The sequence below is a fragment of the Nerophis ophidion genome, linkage group LG28, assembly GCF_033978795.1.
Source record: "Nerophis ophidion isolate RoL-2023_Sa linkage group LG28, RoL_Noph_v1.0, whole genome shotgun sequence".
Taxonomy (NCBI): Eukaryota; Metazoa; Chordata; class Actinopteri; order Syngnathiformes; family Syngnathidae; genus Nerophis; species Nerophis ophidion.
In genome coordinates, this window is record NC_084638.1 from 18,720,028 (window position 1) to 18,740,237 (window position 20,210).

The 20,210-nt window shown below is 41.0% G+C and overlaps 1 protein-coding gene and 3 non-coding genes across 4 annotated transcripts in view; all 4 read right to left on the reverse strand.

The window, feature by feature from the left end:
• Positions 1-20,210, reverse strand: part of LOC133545393 (zinc finger protein 501-like) — a 399,721-nt gene that overhangs the window by 222,174 nt on the left and 157,337 nt on the right. The window lies entirely within an intron of this gene.
• Positions 16,436-16,508, reverse strand: trnar-ccg (transfer RNA arginine (anticodon CCG)). Its single transcript has one exon. It is a non-coding gene; the product is annotated as a tRNA-Arg (tRNA).
• trnae-cuc (transfer RNA glutamic acid (anticodon CUC)) lies at positions 18,968-19,039 on the reverse strand. The gene has a single exon. It is a non-coding gene; the product is annotated as a tRNA-Glu (tRNA).
• On the reverse strand, positions 19,942-20,023 carry trnal-uag (transfer RNA leucine (anticodon UAG)). Its single transcript has one exon. It is a non-coding gene; the product is annotated as a tRNA-Leu (tRNA).

Consider the following 20,210-nt stretch of genomic DNA (forward strand, 5'->3'; position numbering starts at 1 on the left):
TTGGAACCCTGGAGACATCATGCCTCATCGGTGTGTTGTCGGAGGGTGTAACAACACTAACAGGGAGGGATTCAAGTTGCACCACTGGAAAGAAATCTGCCGCCAGACCCCCATTGAATGTACCAGAGTCTTCACATTTGACCGGCGATGCTAAGACAGACATGGCACAGAGATGTATGGATAACCTGCAGATGCATTTGCAACGATTAAGTCAACAAAATCACAAAGGTGAGTTTTGTTGATGTTGTTGACTTATGTACTAATCAGACATATTTGGTCACGTCATGACTGCCAGCTAATCGATGCTAACATGCTATGCTAATCGATGCTAACATGCTATGCTAATCGATGCTAACATGCTATTTACGCTAGCTGTATGTACATTTGAAACTAAATACCCACATTTAATGCGAAACAAGCACTTACCAATCAACAGATTTAAGTTGCTCCAGTGTCACAAGATGCGTAAGTCCTGATCGTTTGGTCTGCAAATTTTACCGGGGATGCTAATAAGGCAGCCATGCTATTGGCCACCTCATTAGGTACACCCACGCTATGGCCGAATAGCGTCAATAGCTATTCGCTCAATAGCTTCGATTTCTTCTTCAATTTCGTTTTCGCTATCTGCCTCCATAGTCCGACCATCTGTTTCAATACATGCGTAATCTGTTGAATCGCTTAAGCCGCTGAAAACCGAGTCTGAATCCGAGCTAATGTCGCTATATCTTGCTGTGGTAACCGCCATGTTGTTTGTCTTGGCAGCACTGTATGACGTCACAGGGAAATGGATAGTGGTTTCGAAGATAGTGGAAATAAGGCACTTTAAAGCTTTAGGGATATTCCGGGAGGTGTAAAATTTTGAAAAAAACTTCAAAAAATACAACAAGCCACTGGGAACTGATTTTTATTGTTTTTAACCCTTTTGAAATTGTGATAATGTTCCCCTTTAAGTGGACTCTGGTAGATTAGCAGCATCTTTACATCTTGGGTGTTAACTACTGCAAAACATCAACAAAGAATAAAAAGGCTGAAGTTAGCAACACATCACTGAACTTTAGAGCCATCGTGAGTGGAGTTGGTTGTTTTTATTGCTGTATTTGTACTTATTTCACCTCACATCTTCACTTTCAATCCTGAAGTCTTCTTCAAATATATTGTGGGCTTCTAAGATTCATGTTTCTGATGTGTTTGTAGTCTACTGTGGAAAGGGTTGTTGTCCTTGTGGATTCATTTGTTCACTTGCACAGATAAATCATCATCATCATCGTCATCATCAGACGTTATCGGTCCACTACTGGACAAAACCTTAGCATTGATGTTTAAAATAAAAGTGATCTCATTTTTCCTTGATAATAACACTAAATATACAGATTTAAGCACTGTATTAGAGTGCTTCCTGTAGTACTCCAACTCGCCACACTGAGAAGTGGGGGCGATTGTGAGCTAGCAGATTGATAGATGGTACTTTATTGATGCATGTTGCTATCATGTTTTATCAGCGAAGAAGACAACATTTGTGTTTACTTTTTTTTTTAGATCCAAGTTTTATTGCTCTGCTGAATAAATGAATCACTATGGCTGCCAATATGGATAATTATTTATATATTTAAAATCAAATACGTTCCTTTACAGGTAGCAAAATGACACCACAAAAAGTGAACGAGCAGCAGGACCCAGTAAATATTTTCCTAATTTACGAATTAATTAATTATAAAGAGTAACATGACAGTGGATATTTCACAAGAATTAACCAAAAACTGGAAATTGGGAATGGTACATAAAATCCTTTAGTAATTTTTATAATGCAGATGAAAGAGGTGGCACCGAGCAGTAAAAAAAAAAAGGGGATATTTATTGATAAAAGAACAAAAACCAAGAGCAACAGAGAACTATGAAAACAAAAACTGCTGAAACCCAGCAAAACACTCACAGGAAAACAGCAAACAAAAACGGACAAACGTAATAATAATAACAATAAATAATATAAACAGATAGTAAATAAATAAATAGAACAAAAAATATTGACTTATAGGTAGTCATCTACTTTTTTTTAACTAGTTTAATCACTATTTACAAAATAATAAAATCAGGCTTATGGGGCGTGACATAATCAACCCAGTATTCCAAGTATAACGTAAATTTCTCAAATAAAATCCATCCATCCATCCATTTTCCACCACCTATTCCCTTTGGGGTTGCGGGGGGCGCTGCATGGTGCCTATCTCAGCTACAATCGGGCGGAAGGCGAGGTACACCCTGGACAAGTAGCCACCTCATCGCAGAGCCAACACAGATAGACAGACAACATTCACACTCACATTCATACACTAGGGCCAATTTAGTGTTGCCAATCAACCTATCCCCAGGTGCATGTCTTTGGAAGTGGGAGGAAGCCGGAGTACCCGGAGGTAACCCACAAATTCACAGGGAGGACATGCAAACTCCACACAGAAAGAGCCCGAGCCCGGGATTGAGCCCCAGACTACTCTGGACCTTCGTATTATGAGGCAGACGCACTACAGTTCTACATGGTAGTGTGCTGGGGGGGCAGTACATCTAAGAAGGACAGCTCCAGACTTGAGAAACTGATCAGGCGGGCCGGTTCTACAATCGGAATGAAACTGGACTCACTGGTGACGGTGGCAGAGAAGAGGACTGTTGACAAACTAGTGAGCATCCTGGATGATGCCAGTCACCTTCTGCATAGCGTTATCAGTAGCCAGAGGAGCCTGTTCAGTGCTAGACTGCTTCATCCCAAGTGCAGGACTAATAGACTCAAGAACTCCTTTGTCCCACACGCCATTCGACTGTACAACTCCTCTCTGGGACGGGGGGCGGGGGGTATTGTTTTTATTCGTTTTGTAATACTTGTCTATTTTGTTTCCTTTTAAACCCCCATTATTTACTTTTTTTTTTTTTTTTAAATTGATTTCAACTCTGTACACTGCTGCTGGAATTTTAATTTTCCTGAAGGAACTCTCCTGAAGGAATCAATAAAGTACTATCTATCTATCTATCTATCTATCTATCTATCTATCTATCTATCTATCTATCTATCTATCCATCCATCCATCCATCCATCCATCCATCCATCCATCCATCCATCCATCCATCCATCCATCCATCCATCCATCCATCCATCCATCCATCCATCCATCCATCCATCCATCCATCCATCCATCCATCCATCCATCCATCCATCCATCCATCCATCCATCCATCCATCCATCCATCTATCTATCTATCTATCTATCTATCTATCTATCTATCTATCTATCTATCTATCTATCTATCTATCTATCTATCTATCTATCCATCTATCTATCTAACCCCTTTGCCACTGTGAAGCCCGGGGTTAAATAAAATCATAATCAATAAAAGTCACTAGAGAAAAAGCGCTATGTAAATATAATTCACTATAAAAGCCGTTATCTTCTCTGTTTTATAAATGTCCATTGTGATTTCCATCCATAGCTTCAAAGTTGGGCCCTCCTGTAATATCCATTTCCTGGTGATGCTCTTTTTACAAGCCACTAGTAGGATATTAATGAAGTATTTCTCTTTTTTTCAGCCAATCCTGAGGTACATGTCTGAAAAACAGAGTCTTACTTTCAAGGGGTCATTTGAAAATATCCTGTAGAGCTTGGTGTATCTCTTTCCAATAGTCCTTTATGGCAGAGCAGTCCCAGAAAACATGCTAGTGTTTAGGTCTGGGCGAAAATGAGGACTCAGGTGCAGAAGCGTGACAATTGACTCAGACTTTATTTAATTAGTTTTCTTTGCTATCCCTAGAACAGAGTGATCAAAACAAAGTGGCTACAAAATCCATCTATGGTAGATTTGAGGAACAAAGGACATGTAGCAGGGCTTCACGGTGGGAGAGGGGTTAGTGCGTCTGCCTCACAATACGAAGGTCCTGAGCAGTCAGGGTTCAATCCCGGGCTTGGGATCTTTCTGTGTGGAGTTTGCATGTCCTTCACGTGAATGCGTGGGTTCCCTCCGGGTACTCCGGCTTCCTCCCACCTCCAAAGACATGCACCTGGGGATAGGTTGATTGGCAACACTAAATTGGCCCTAGTGTGTGAATGGGAGTGTGAATGTTGTCTGTCTATCTGTGTTGGCCCTGCGATGAGGTGGCGACTTGTCCAGGGTGTACCCCTCCATCCGCCCGACTGTAGCTGAGATAGGCACCAGCGACCCCAAAGGGAATAAGTGGTAGAAAATGGATGGATATATAAAAAGTAACATTAATTTAATATTCAAGTTAATATGGTGATCATAAAATCAGGGAGCCATGCATTTTTGCTCAAACAAAACCTTATGTAAATTATTTAAAAAATCCAGAGTAAAATGACAGGCATATAGCGCAGTGATTACAAACAATACATTGGAAGCAGACACCACAATTGATGTACTTCAGATAAAAGTCACAATTTCTCCATGATTGTTGGTTAGGAAATTAGGAATTAGGAAAAATGTTTTTTTTGGTGGTTCTGTATTTGCTGACGTACATTGTGCCAGCGGGAGTGTGTTAGAAGCCTGCTGGTGACTAAACACTGCATGAATGTAGCGGCCGAGTGCATCAAATATGGATGCAAAATTGCCATTAAAATATACTTTGTAAGTTAATGAGCAGAAGTACAATAATAATTCGAGTCATTTTCAGGAAAACTAACATCAAAATGACTCAGTTGGTCCCCAACATGGTGCCTGTTGTTTGGTTGTCCACTCTCTCTAGACAGCACTCTGGTCACCTTTACTAGAGAGCGCCCCTTGTGGCCACGTCAGGTAGATGCTTGAGTGGCTTTTCTGGGAAATCACGTGACCTGACAACCACAACTGCTGTGTCAAGTTTGCAGCTAAACTTCCTCATCAGCTGTTTTTTTTTCAACTGAACCCTAACCTATTCATTGAACAACTACTTGAAACTAGTCAAACATTTGACTTGATAAGACATCTTGAATGAAGATATCTCCAATCAGCATCTCTATATCTTGAAATGAGCAGTGCCTTTCAAGCTGGAAATAAGTTTTTTATTCTGAAAACAAGTAGGGAAGGCCAGTTTATTTATAGAGCACAATTCAAAGTGCTTTACAGAAAATGACAAGAAGGCAAAAATAAAATGCAAGAACCATGAAAAATACTTAAAAATAAAAGAAGAATATTCATAAAACAAGGTTCTCAGAGCTGGAGATGGTTCATGCGGTTCTAACATGTCAGAGATGTACTTTGGCACAAGACCATGAAAGGACTCGTACACAAGGAGACCTGTGGAGCAACAGGAAGCCAGGACTGATACAGACTAATATGCTCATATTTCCTGGTTCAAGTCGGGACTTGAGCAGCAGCATTCTGGGTGTACTGCAGTTGCTTTACAGTTGGTTTAGAGAGCCCAGTGAAAAGACCATTACAGTAGTCCAAACTGCTGGAGACAAAGACTTAGTCTTTCTAAGTCTGATTCAGACATTATTCCTCTGATGTTGGCAATGTGTTTCAGGTGGTAAAAGCTGCTGATGATATTGACTTAATGCGGCTGTTAAAGTTCAAGTCTGAGTCCATCATTACCTCCAGATTTCAATCAATCAATGTTTATTTATATAGCCCTAAATCGCAAGTGTCTCAAAGGGCTGCACAAACCACAATGGCATCCTCTGTAGGGCCCACATACGGGCAAGGAAAAACTCAACCCAGTGGGACGTCAGCGGTAGTGACTATGAGAAACCTTGGAGAGGACCGCATATGTGGGCAACCTCCCCCCCCCCCCCCCCCCCCTTGGGGATTGTAATAGAGATCCATCTGGATTCATTAACTTAATTCTTTAACATCAATATTTATGGAACATGTCCACAAAAATCTAGCTGTCAATACTGAATATTGCATAGTTGCATTTCTTTTCACAGTTTATGAACTTACATTCATATTTTGTTGAAGTATTATCCATTAAATATATTTATAAAGTATTTATGAATCACTGCTATTTTTTTAGAATATTTTTAATAAATCTTACCTGTCCCTTGGCATATCTTCACGTACCCCAGGGGTTCGAGTACTCTCAATCAGTGGACTACTGTACAACTTATCATCGCGCACGCTTTTACATCACACAACCATAGTGACAGCTTTGTATCATGTTGTGTGAGACTTGTGCAGAACAATCTTAGAGGCTGCAAGACGTACTTGGTCAACAACCATACAGGTCACACTGAGGGTGGCCGTATAAATAACTTTAACACTGTTACAAATATGCGCCACACTTTGAACCCACATCAAACAAGAATGACAAACACATTTTGGGAGAACATCCGCATCCTAACACAACTTAAACACAAGAGAGCAAATACCCAGAACACCTTGCAGCCTTAACTCTCCCGGGCTACATACACCACCTCAACCGACTCAAGTAGGGAGGGTGGGGGGTTGGTGGTAGCGGGGGTGTGTATATTGAAGCCCGGAAGAGTTAGGGCTGCATGGGATTCTGGGTATTTGTTCTGTTGTGTTTATGTTGTATTACGGTGCGGATGTTCTCCTGAAATGTGTTTGACATTCTTGTTTGGTGTGGGTTCATAGTCTGGCACATATTTATAACAGTTTTAAAGTTTTTTTCACGGCCACCCTCAGTGTGACCTGTATGGCTGTTGATCAAATATGTCTTGCAATATTTCATGTGCGTACTGCACAGCCATTTGCAACATATAACTGGGCTTGCAAACTGTCTATACAGGATGTAGAGGGCGCTAAAGGCACCGTCATTATGACACCCCCTGAATACTGTTGATTGGGTAAAAATCGGCAGGGATTTCGAACAGACGAAAAGCTGTATTTGTTGCACCAAGCCAAAGGCTTGGAATTCCGCTGTGTAAGATGGGAGGAAACGGGAGGGGTTATCTATTGTGATCCAAGACTTGCCCAAGCTCAATCCAGGAGCAGTACAAGCCTGAGGCATCTTTTACTTTTGTGTTACTGTGACCAAAAACAAGGGCTGTTTACACCCCCCCCTCACATTCCTTTAGAAACAGCTGTTGATATGTAAACGGGGTATATCCAAATAAAAGAAGAGATGTGAACCTTTTTCCGTGAGAGCGTGGGTGACACTGTAAGAGGTTACGGGTCGACAAGTTTTTCCTCATATTGAGCAAAATTGAATTATGTCTCTGTTTATTTCCTTGCTTCTTGTCTTGTTTAATAGATGTCATCGATGTGACAATGTGAAAAACAGGTTTTACTATTTGACTGAAACCTGTATTTAATTAGACACATGTCTTGGAGCAATGAGAACACGTTGTAATAAAAACATGATCAAATAATTCATGTTGGAGTGCAAAATAACAATCAACAGAATTAAATCTGAAAATGTCTTTCAGTATTTTTCCCATGAGAGGTCGCCACAGCACAGCAATCATGATGATTCTGCTCAATGTTCACCTTCCCATCCTGACCAGGAATCGTACCCACACCCACTGTCACACAGAGCAGATGTGTATACATTTCCACTACTAGCATCAACAGAAGATCAGTTGAATTGTGTTATTTTATTCTCTTAAATTTGCTGTCATTTCCATAAAATATTGTGTTTTAATAAAGAGCAATGTTATTTATTCATTCATTCTGTTGAAATTTGACAAAATATTTTAGATTTTCACATTCCGGACATGGTAAAGGCTTAAGATAATTTAATTCTTGTTTTGCATGACTTCAAGCTGAAAGTGTTATCTTGTGTGAAATGACAAGCCACCTCCAAAACAGAATTGTATTTGACAAGTTTTTAATGAATAAAACACCCAGAATGTACATGAAATATTGTACACATAAAACACTGAATATCAAGAGTATAAGAACGGCCTACCTTGTTTACTTCCCTAATGACATCCTCGGCATCTTTGGCAATCAAGCAAAAAAATGACTATGCAAAAAGGAATGGAAAAAACAGCAAAGGTTTTCAAAAAATATAAATATTTTGCAACGCTTTGTCATAAAAATCTTGTGTCACTGTCCCCTTCCCTCACACTAACTGGTAGGGTTGGCTACCGAAATCAGTATTTTTGTAGGTAATGACCGAATTCCCTCGGTATTATCAATTTACATAAAATCAAACGGTGCAATAGTTCGATACCTTTGTTGCATGTGAGGTCATGTCCGGTTTCAGGCTAAACACGGGCTCACGTAAACAATCACTCAAGCAGCACTCAGGCTGGACTCAGCCAAACTCCCTCTAAGTCACATTGCCATTTTCAACACCAACAAAGTGTGCTTAATAAAAAACAGCTCAAACGCAAAGTAATGCGACACTCTTCCAAAACGCGCTAGCTTATTGCTAATTTACATAGGATTTGCCATTGACAGGCTATTATTAGCATGAGCGGTTTTACATGGCGATTTCCACACCTTGGAATTTGGTAAAGGAAACAAAAACTAAGATTATAGTTAGAATTTACAGTTTTGTGTTATGAGGACAATTCTTACAGTATTGACACTTTGTAGGGTGCAACCTAACACATTTGTTTTCCTGGAAAAAAGCTACTTTCTAGTTTGACAACATACCATAAATAGTTATACAGTGCTGCCATCTAAAGGTCTTGGGAGTGCAACTGCATTGCAAATGAGACTAATGTAATCAGAAAACAAGATATAACAACTGGACAGCAGTTCTTATAATCATCATTCTTAAATGTTACATAAAAAACAATTAACATTAACATACAAAAGTACTTGAAAATGGTACTATTGTTCCAAAATTTTTGTAAAAATAATGATGAGATGTGACAAGGTGATATTGACTGACAAGCAGCTGTCTATTGGTTTGAAAAGGAAAGAAGAAATCCTTGTCAATGTGATGACACTTGAGCCCCAAATGATGACATCACAACTACATGGACACAAAGATCAACATCAACATGATTCACTGGCAAAATATTGTTGAAAAATGCAGATTGAAGGTGTTTTCTCAGCCATAAACACCCAAAGAAGACATCATGTAACATGAGGAGTAATTTGTGCGGATGTGAAAGAAATGTCCAAGTGTGATGAGGTCCCTCAGCGATGGAGACATCTCTCTGTGTTCCAGTGCACAAAGTATGCTGGAGGAAGAAGATGACTCAGCACATTCCCAACAAAAGCAGGTGAATCCAAGTGCAGATGTTAGCATGTGGCAGAGTGAACATCATCTTCACACAAAGTCAGAAGAACATTTGGAGGTGCGTGAAAAAGCAAAGTCCTCACTGTGTGCCGAATGCTGTGTGTCACTCAGCCTTTAGCCTTCACGTCTCTCTGAGAGCTCCTTACCACCGTCACCAGCTGTCAGAGTCCCAGGTGCATGTCTTTGGAGGTGTGAGGAAGCCGGAGGGAACCCACGCAGACACGGGGAGAACATGCAAACTTCACACAGAAAGATCCCGAGCCAGGACCTCTGTATTGTGAGGCACAGATACCAGTGTTTCCATAAATAGGATTGGTATCTAACAGAACTACACCTAGGATTGGTTATCTGTATAATAAAACCATTCTCGGGCCCCTGCAGTCTACATATAAACTTATTCATCAGTTTTCTCAGGGTGGCGTGGAAGGTGTTTATCCCTAAATCACAAAAAAGCTTGCTGGCACTACTACCCCTGGCCTTTCTGAGCAGGATTCTGAGACAGTCATTATATTCAACCTGGAGTTTTTGCAAGCTGTCTTTCTTGAACCTCACCCACAGGGGTGCTGTGTATATAGGGGTGCAGTAAGCTCTAAGCAAGTACACCTTCGCTTCATCAGAGCAGTAATGACATTTTCTCACCAGCATATTGGCTTGGACATACAGCATTCTTCTCTGTCCAAGCATGTCGGCATCATCCTCCACCTTGTCATAAGTATTTGACATTGTTGCACACAGACAGGGTTTGACCAGACAAATAGAAACCTGGTAAATGAAGATGTTGATCTTCCTTGGTCCTACATATCATTACCATACTCTTTGTGGCATTATACTTGATGTCAAACTTGACTCCATAGTCTGAGCATATGTTAAGAAGTTGGTGGAACCCTGCACGACTGGGAGATATAATTGCCACATCATAAGCATACTTAAACTGGTTGATAAAGGTGTTCCCCATGATGAACCCTGTTCTGCATTTTCCCACTGCCTTGACAGGTCATCCATAGACAGGCTAAATAGGCCTGGTGATAGAAGCCCACTCTGCTGTAACCCCATTGCCAACTCTAAAGGGAGAGGATAAACTACTCCCCCCATTTTACCTGCATCGTCTGCCTGTCGTACCAATATGCCAGAATATACCCAGAACACCCCTATGCTTCAGATTGGTAAAGAGTTTGAGATGGTTGACTCTGTCAAATGCCTTAGATGCATCAATAAACCCTACCAACATTGTAGGACCCTGCGCTCTGAATTTTTCTACTGCTTCTTTTAAAGCATAAATACACAAGTCAGTGCTGTACTTGTTCTTAAAGCCAAATTGGTTGTCTGCGGTGCAAATAAGATCCCCAACTCTGTATAATATCACACTTTCCAGCACTTTAGATAGCACGCTGGTTCTGGGTCGATAATTGTCCATAATTATCCATAGTCCTTACCTTACCAATCTTGTCTTTAATGACAGCTACTAAAATAAGTGTCAGCATAGCAGCTGGCAGGATGCCATGCATTACCAACCTACCAATATATACCTACTGCATGAACATAAAACCGAAATGGAGGCGTTTGGATGCTTTTTAAGTTCTTTGTAGGCAGAATAATGCGACTCTAATAGCCTCTATTGTAAGCAAACTTTTGATCCCATTTATTCACTATTTAGAATGCATAAAAAAAGAAAAAAAGTGTGTTCTTGATAGGCAAAATAAAAAAAAGTGTGGTTCGCTTTTATGTGAGTGAAGCATATTTATTTAGCGCTTTTCTTTAGCGACTCAGAGCACGTTACATAGTGAAACCCGTTATCTAAGTCATATTTAAACCATGGAAGAAAATGGGTAAAGTACCTTGCCCAAGGACACATTCTTGCCGTCATCAATGTGCCCGTTGGTTTCCTTCTTGGTCTGTGGATTTTGAACTGGACTAAGAGGTCTCACTCTGTGCATCGCTCTCAGCACCTGCGCATGTTTATTCCACAGTAAATAAATAAATAAATGGGTTGTACTTTTATAGCGCTTTTCTACTTTCAAAGTACTCAAAGCACTTTGACACTACTTCCACATTTACCCATTCACACACTGATGGAGGGAGCTGCCATGCAAGGCACCAACCAGCACCCATCAGGAGCAAAGGTGAAGTGTCTTGCTCAGGACACAAATGATGTGACAAGGTTGGTACTAGGTGGGGATTGAACCAGGGACCCTCGGGTTGCGCACGGCCACGCTCCCTCTGCGCCATGCCATCGCCAGTAGACTTGCATGAACAAAGTGAGCCTCTTTTCAGTCTTTCACGATCTTTGTTTCGGCTACTTGCAATTCTCCTCCAAACATTTTCCTGTGTGCAGTAGTGTTAGTGACACTCACTTTAATATTGGAGATGGTAATAGTCATTTTAATACAACGCTGTATTACAGGCCCCCATATAACTGCCGGTGGATATGCCTGTTATATGATTCTTTAATTTTGGACCTTTTAGAATCAGCACGTTTTTGTCCATTTGTGTTAAGGAGGGGAAATTAGGTCTGACAACCTTTTGACAAGTTGGCTTCTTGTCCATTAGGACTTTCAAAGTGTAAAATACCATCTGCCTCAAAAAGAATATTTTACTTTGAAAGTAAACTAGATCATTTATTTTGTGTTCATGCATGACTTCCTGTCCCACATGAGCAGATTTTAGCTCAATTAAACCGCCTTGTTGTGTCGACCACTAACTATACAGTAGAAGCCAGGTGGTGGAAACTGACACATTAACTTGAAAAAAAAACCGGAATGAGTCTGTCGCCATGGCGCCGCCGTTCCACATCCAGTGGAAATCCCGGGTTGCACGTGCAAACGTTGTTTGGTGAGATCAATGACGAAACCGTTCTTTGGGTTCAAGGCTCAAAGCTAAAAGAAATACACTTTCCAAACCTCAGCACTCGCAGTGAGAGAACTCGACCACAAGATGGCGGCATAGCAGTGTCAACAATACAGAATACAGATATACACTGTAAACGACCTAATCTTTTCACCAAGTTTATAAATCAGTAACTGACTGGAGCCTATCCCAGCTGCACTCAGGCAACAGGGAATTTATCGCAATATAGATTTCAGGCCATATTGCCCACCCCTCGTAAAAAGTGGTCTTATTGTCCTGTGAATAATGTTGTAAAGAGCAATGTGTTAGTTTTCAGGCCAATTCATATAATAACTTTTTTTTTTTATGTTCATGTGAACTTACTGACTGAATCCGGGCATTTCTCAAGCATGTTTGTCATTTTGTGTCCTGCAGATGTGTGTGAAGAGCAATGTCTGCCTGAAAAACAGGAGTGTAGCTTCAGGATGGTGAAGGAGGATCCTTCAAAAAGGACGACCAGGTGCCACGGACCCTCTGGCGTCTCCTTTTCCTCCTTGACACAGACCCTTTCCTGTAAAAAGGAAGATGAAGACTCACTGACGCCCCACATTAAAGAGGAAGAGGTGGAATACAACATCAGTCAGGAGGGAGAGCCTCTTGAAGGACTGGTGGAGTTCCCAGTGATTGGTGTTCCTGTGAAGAGTGAAGATGATGAGGTCAAAGGTGAAAGTGAGGAGAAGAGAGAGGCGGAGCCTCCAAACAGCAGCTCAACACAACACATGACAACAGAAGCTGATGGAGACCACTGTGGAGGATCACAAGCAGACAAGCTCTTAGCTCCACTATCAGATAGTGAGGACACAACGTCACACTCTCCTGACACTGATGATGAAGACTAAAGATGATAAGACATGTCACACTGACAAATCTCACTTCACATGTTCTCACTGTGACCAAACCTTTAAATACCATTGTCATCTGAAATTACACACGAGAATACACACTGGAGAAAAAAACTTTTTTCTGTTCAATCTGTGGCAAAAGTTTTGTACAAAGTCCCCATTTGAAAGTACACATGAGAACACACACTGGTGAAAAAACTTTTTCTTGCTCAGTATGTGGTAAAGATTTTATTCTAAGTATACATTTGAAAGTACACATGAGAGCACACACGGGTGAAAAACCTTTTGTCTGTTCAATCTGTGGTAAAGGTTTTACACAAAGTAACACTTTAAAAGAACACATATCAACACACACTGGAGAAAAACCTTTTGTCTGTTCAACCTGTGGTAAAGGTTTTACACTAAGTCAATATTTGAAAATACACATGAGAACACACACTGGTGAAAAACATTTTTCCTGTTCAATCTGTGGTAAAGGTTTTAAAGAAAGTCGACATTTGAAAAGACACAAGAGAACACACACTGGTGAAAAATCACATTCCTGTTCAATCTGCAACAGAAGCTTTGGTGACCGATCAAACCTTATAGCACACATGAGAAGACACACAGGAGAGAAAGTGTACAGTTGCAGTGTGTGTGGTGAAAGATTCTCTTCTAAGTACCAGTGTAAGAAACACAAGTGTGCTGGTGAGAACAGCAGCAGCAAATGAAACTGCAGGATTTAAAATAAAATGTCAAGACTTTAATTTTGACTTTCTAACAACATCAGCACATATAACATGTGTGACACTGTTGTTTATGTAACAATCTTTTTAATATGCTTCTACATTTATAGATTAGATATTTTATATTAGTGCTTTTTTTAGTCAAGCACATGCATTAATATGCAACATTGTGTACTTGTATTAAAAAATGGACAGAACAATTTGAGTAAAAAGGTGAGAATAAACAGTACGAAACTTCTTTTACATGCAATAAACATTTTGTGTTTATGTGTGTATTTTACCTTTTAAGAATTCTGAAATCAATCAATCAATCAATCAATGTTTATTTATATAGCCCCAAATCACAAATGTCTCAAAGGACTGCACAAATCATTACGACTACAACATCCTCGGAAGAACCCACAAATAAATACCTTATTATAAAAATAATAATTTATTTTCCATTTAAGGCTGCTGGACACATCTTTCAGGTTTGTGTACAGATCTGTGCGGTTTCATAATGAACACCGTATTTTTAATAACGTTCGTTTTCTATGTAATAGTTTATTATGACATTGTTATTGAAATACAGATGACACAAAAGAACCATGGTAAGTAAGTGTGGCAAAACAAGTTGGCGGAAGTGACGTCAGGTATGCGGATGACAAATATATATATATATATCTATATATATATCTATATATATAGATATATATATATATATATATATATATATATATATATATATATATATATCTATATATATAGATATATATATATATATATATATATATATATATATATATATATATATATATCTATCTATATATATATAGCTATATATATATATACGTCATGCAATTTTAGATTTACTCATGAAATATTGAAGGATTACATATTTTATTTCTAATTGTTAATAATCCCATAGATTAGCACCTTTATATGATATACATATTTACTGGTTCACATCTGAAACATCTTCTGGACCACTTCAGTATTTCCAAGAACGGGGTCAAATATGCAGGCAAAATTTTGCCAGAACCATCTTGCTTCATTTTTATCTATTTTTACGTGTTGTGAAAAAACCCTGAATTGCTCTGTTGTAAGAACATCAGACTTTCATTCTGACTTCCAGGATTCAAGTCCATAACTTTTATGGACAGAATTTCGAGGCGCAGTCAAGACGTTGAGGGGATCCGGTTTGGTGACTGCACGATTAGGTTTCTGCATTTTGCAGATGATGTGGTCCTGATGGCTTCATCTGGCCAGGACCTTCAGCTCTCTCTGGATTGGTTCGCAGCCGAATGTGAAGCGACTGGGATGAGAATCAGCACCTCCAAGTCAGAGTGCATGGTTCTCGCCCGGAAAAGGGTGGAGTGCCATCTCCGGGTTGGGGGGGAGACCCTGCCCCAAGTGGAGGAGTTCAAGTACCTCGGAGTCTTGTTCACGAGTGATGGAAGAGTGGACCGTGAGATCGACAAGCGGATCATAATGCGGACGCCGTATCGATCCATTGTTGTGAAGAAGGAGCTGAGCCTAAAGGCAAAGCTCTCAATTTACCGGTCGATCTACATTCCCATCCTCACCTATGGTCATGAGCTTTGGTTTGTGACCGAAAGGACAAGATCACGGGTACAAGCGGCCCAAATGAGTTTCCTCCACTGGGTGGCGGGGCTCTCCGTTTAGAAATAGGGTGAGAAGCTCTGTCATCCGGGGGGAGCTCAAAGTAAAGCTGCTGCTCCTTCACATGGAGAGGAGCCAGATGAGGTGGTTCAGGCATCTGCTCAGGATTTAGGGCACGTCCAACTGGTAGGAGGCCACGGGGAAAACCCAGGACACGTTGGGAAGACTATGTCTCCCGGCTGGCCTGGGAACGCCTTGGGTTCCCCGGGAAGAGCTGGACGAAGTGGCTGGGGAGAGGGAAGTCTGGGCTTCCGTGCTTAGGCTGCTGCCCCCGCGACCTGACCTCGGCTAAGCGGAAGAAGATGGATGGTTGGGTGGATGGATTAAGTAATGAAGTTAAACATTGAAATGATATGATCCAGTTTAAGAGGTTGGTCAAATTAATAGTGCTTACAAAGTACAAAGAAGAATAATTATGAGAAAAACTTCAACCTTATTGTAAATACGATATTCTTCATCTCAGTACGCTAATAATGACTGAAATAATAAATTACATATTACAAAACTGTTGTATTACTCATTCACAAGTGTCATTTTACTATTTTACTACAAAAAAGGTCAGTAAATGAATGTATATATTTGTAAACACTCTGAAGTGGGAAAGGGGTAGAATTAAATAAGCTTTGCTTCTTCCTACTATTTTTTGGACATGATGTAATGTGAAATGGTATTATATTGTCCGATGTATTATGTTGTAAGTATGTTCATGTTTGAAATAAACTAAAGAAAGAAAGAAAGTATTGATCGATTGACTGAGCTTATAATGCATCTTTACCAAGGGATAAAGTAACAGCACAAAGCACACATCAGTCATATTAAATGATGCATCAAGGCCAATACTGTAATAACATAAAATTGATATTTTTAATTTTGCCAGAGTACCTGGTTGGTTTCACATCTTGTTCAACCACTTACCAGAGGGAACAAGACAACTCTTTTTTCAAAAATCATCATCAAACAAATACAAAGCCCCAACAATATTTACTCTAACAAGAGGAAGGCGTGCTCATGCGAAATTTGTATTGTTTCACCTTTTTCCTCACCCACTTTATTCTGATTGAATGTCCCGAGTATAACAACAGATACAACTTCCAGTTATCTATTCACAATAATAACAAGACAAAAAATGCAAAAAACACTCCAGAAGAAATGGCGCGGAATTTTGTTTCAGTTAGAGTAAAGAAATACAACGAGCTAGCCAGGAGTTGAACCTAGAATCTTCTAATCCGGAATCAGACGCGTTATCCATTGCGCCACTAGCCCTATGTAGTGTTACTGTAGTACAGGTTGTATGCCGTAAACATCTTACACCAAAGGAACACAGTTTACATTAGGCTTACTACCACGTAAATTCCCCTTGGGAATAGTGGCACCGGGAAGCAGGTCGATGACACAGTCGTAGGATTGGTGGGGCGGAAGTGACAGGGCTTTTATCTTGCTGAAGACTTGTCGCAGGTGGTGATAACAAGAAGGAACAGACTACAGGTCCGGAAATTTAGAGTCTGTGGCAGGATTGGCAGAAAAAAGATTCATTTCCTTGACACTTTTTCCCTGGACAGTAGAAAAAAAACAGTTATTTGTGCATTCCCTTCCCCATTCACTGATCTTCCCTGTTTTCCAGTTAACCCAAGGATTATGCTGGTACAGCCATGGATGCCCCAAGATCAGAGACTGGGAGGGTGAAGTAATTAAGTACGGACAAATCTTTTCCTGATGGCAGTCAATGTTCATTTGGACAGGTTAACTGATGTGTGAGATAATGAAAAGCTCCTTACCGTTGAAAGACCTCGCCCTAATGGGTTTAGCTAGCGGTTCTGACTTGAGTCCTAGTCTCTTAGCTGAGCCCCAGTTCATTACACTCTCATCTTCCCCAGAGTCTATTAAACTCTAGATCTGTGGCCGTGAGATGCGTTATCGTGACCTTAGTGAGAGTGCGTGGCATCTGAGGTACCGCCGGAACGTGACTCGCCACCTGGGATCCCTTGGTTGGACACGAAATGACAAGATGGCCGCTCTCTCCACAGTAAAAACATCTCCCATCCATCAGCCACTTGCGTCGCTCCTCTGGGGTCAGTCGGGCTCTACCTAGCTGCATGGGCTCCTCCTCCAGGTCAGCGCGGAGGTGAGGACATAGCTCCGAGGGTGAACGCTGAGTGGTCGCCCCGCTAGGTGCGAAAGGATGGGTGGTTCTTGATGCCGCAGCCGGTCCTCCTCTTTGATGTCGTTTGAGCTGGGCTAGTCGGTTGTCCATCCGGATGGCGAGTGCGATGAGGGCATCTAGGTTGTCTGGTAGGTTGGGGACGGCGTGGAGAAGTTGGTAGAGTGGCCGTGCCAGCAATCTGAGGGTTACTGGTTCAATCCCCACCTTCTACCATCCTGGTCACGTCTGTTGTGTCCTTGGGCAAGACACTTCACCCTTGCTCCTGATGGGTCCTGGTGAGCGCCTTGCATGGCAGCTCCCACCGTCAGTGTGAGTGAATGGGCAATTGTGGAAATACTGTCAAAGCGCTTTAAGCTCCTTAAAAAGGGGTAGAAAAGCACTACACAAGTACAACCCATTTACCATTTTGGTCCAAGGGAACAAGGAGGTCCTGATTGGAAGCTGCGAGTCCCTTCAGAAAGACTACATAGAGGGTCATGTCTTCCCACCTGCTTTCTGCTGCTAGTGTGCGGAAGCGGGTGGTGTAGTCGCACACAGAGCCGCTACCCTGCTTTAAATTGCTTAGCTCTTGTGCCTTCTCTGCTGCAGGACACCGGGTCAAAAGTTTTAGTTAAAGCAACTTCAAAGTCTGTGAATGAGTGGCAGAGTGAAGAGTTCCGCCCCCACTCGGCAGAAGCCCAAAATCTATACTTGATACACTAGAGTAACAAAAGATACAGTGGTTGGTTGGTTGATTGATTGATTGATTGATTGTTCAACCTTGAGCAGTGACCACAGTATCCCCTCTGAAAATTGTGATGCGTGGACCCGGATATACTGCACAGTCCTACAGATATTATAGTACTTAACTACCGTTTGTTGTATTCCTCAAAATTAGGATGCATAACAAGTTTTCAAAAAGAAAAAATAGTTTATTAGAGTCAGTGACTCAAATTCAATATTGCGGATTAATTTGAAACCAAGAATATATGTAAAAGATTAGATGGGATTTGAACCTTTTCTTACTGACATATTTGTCAGCATTTAATCTTTTTAAGTCCACAGTGTCGGTACCTCTGCTGTTGGAAGTTCAGTTCTGCGAAAGAAACAAACGCCTCTAATTTGGGGTGCATTAGTTCTATTTGACAAGAACAAATTATTTTCGTCTCAGAAAACAGACAAGTTTCTCACCAGGAAAACATCCATCCATCCATCCATCCATTTTCTACTGCTTGTCCCTAAGCGATGGTATTTAACTCTACATCTCCATAAAGCTAGGGAGCATATACAGTTAGCAGAGTGGCGCAGCAGAAGCGTACTTCCTCATAATCCAGAGGTTGATAGATCGATTCTATCCTCTATCTTGAGTGTTTAAGGTGAAAGAAATCCGCGAGGTTCCACTTACACAGTTGGTTTTCACATCATGATAAGAACACCCATTGTGCAGACTTCACGCCGAATAACAGTCAAACAATTTTCCTATTGCGTTTTTTGAAAATGTCAACGTCAACGCTTTGCATCCAATGAGCATAAACATGAGATGGAAAATGAATTAACTGCTCCCAGACAGGGTAGACAGTATTTCCCTGACCGGGAATTGAACCCGGGCCACGGCGGTGAGAGTGCCGAATCCTATCCATTAGACCACCAGGGAGATGACAACTAACCCAGAAACTTGCCTTCTGCCTGCTTTTTTGACGGATGCACGAAGCCCCCACACCATGTCAGTTGTACAAAGTCAGAAATGTGTTTTGCAAGAGTCTTTGAGCGGGAACTTTTGTATCTTAGGAAACTCCTCCAGGAATATGGACTTGGAAAAAGTATACTACTCTAACAAGAGCGAACAGACGTTCCTTTTTCATGTCCTCTTTTGACTCCTTGGTGTAGTCTGTGTTGAGGGTGAGGTTGTTGTTTCTACACAATGTCACCAGACAGGCCATCTCCCTCCTGCAAGTCGCTCCGTGCCGACCAGCGATACGTCACTGCGGTGTGATCCGAATACAGGAACAAATACAAGTGGCCTGAATGTCTAAGGTAGGGGTGCAGATTTTCAGAAGACACGTTGACAAAAACATACATATCCACCTTTTAACCATACCAAGTCAATGAAACAAAACTGTCCTTTGCTATATTGAATAATTCATGTTGAAGATGAATACATGTTTGCATTTTTGTTTCTGGCACAGATGCCATGGACCATTTTGAATCCACTTCACTTTTGGAAAGTCTACCTTTTTCACTATCCTGGGGCTTCATCCTTATAACTGTGTGGGAAAGTCAGACCAAAAGCCTTTGTAATTTGCATATGTAAAAAAATGTTTTAGGTGCTAAAACATGGCATATTTACACTTTCACTCATATTATGTTGTATTTGGACTGCTGCACACATCCTCACCCCGGGTTGTGTTCTTTTTGATCACATTCCTAGTGTAAAGAACTCTCAAGCTAATGTTTTGGCCTGATTTCCACAAGTTTTCCAGAGCATTCCAAATGAGGACCAAGCTAGATCTAATTGCTTAGGTCAGGAAAGAAACAAGTGGGTTACCAGAACAGAAATGGCTGTGGTGGGATTTGAACCCATGGCTCCTGAGAGACTGGAGCCTAAATCCAGTGCCTTAGACCACTGGGCCACACAACCGCCGTAAACGTGTTTTTGATCAATTTATCGGCATTATGAGACGGCAAACGTATGACATGGAATCACTTTGGTTGTGGCGTGGCAGGGATAGGCTTGGATCGTTTGTTTGTCCTTTAAAAAACACTGGAAAATGCAGTCCTCGTTAGTACAGTGGACAGTATCTCTGCCTGTCACGTGGAAGACCAGG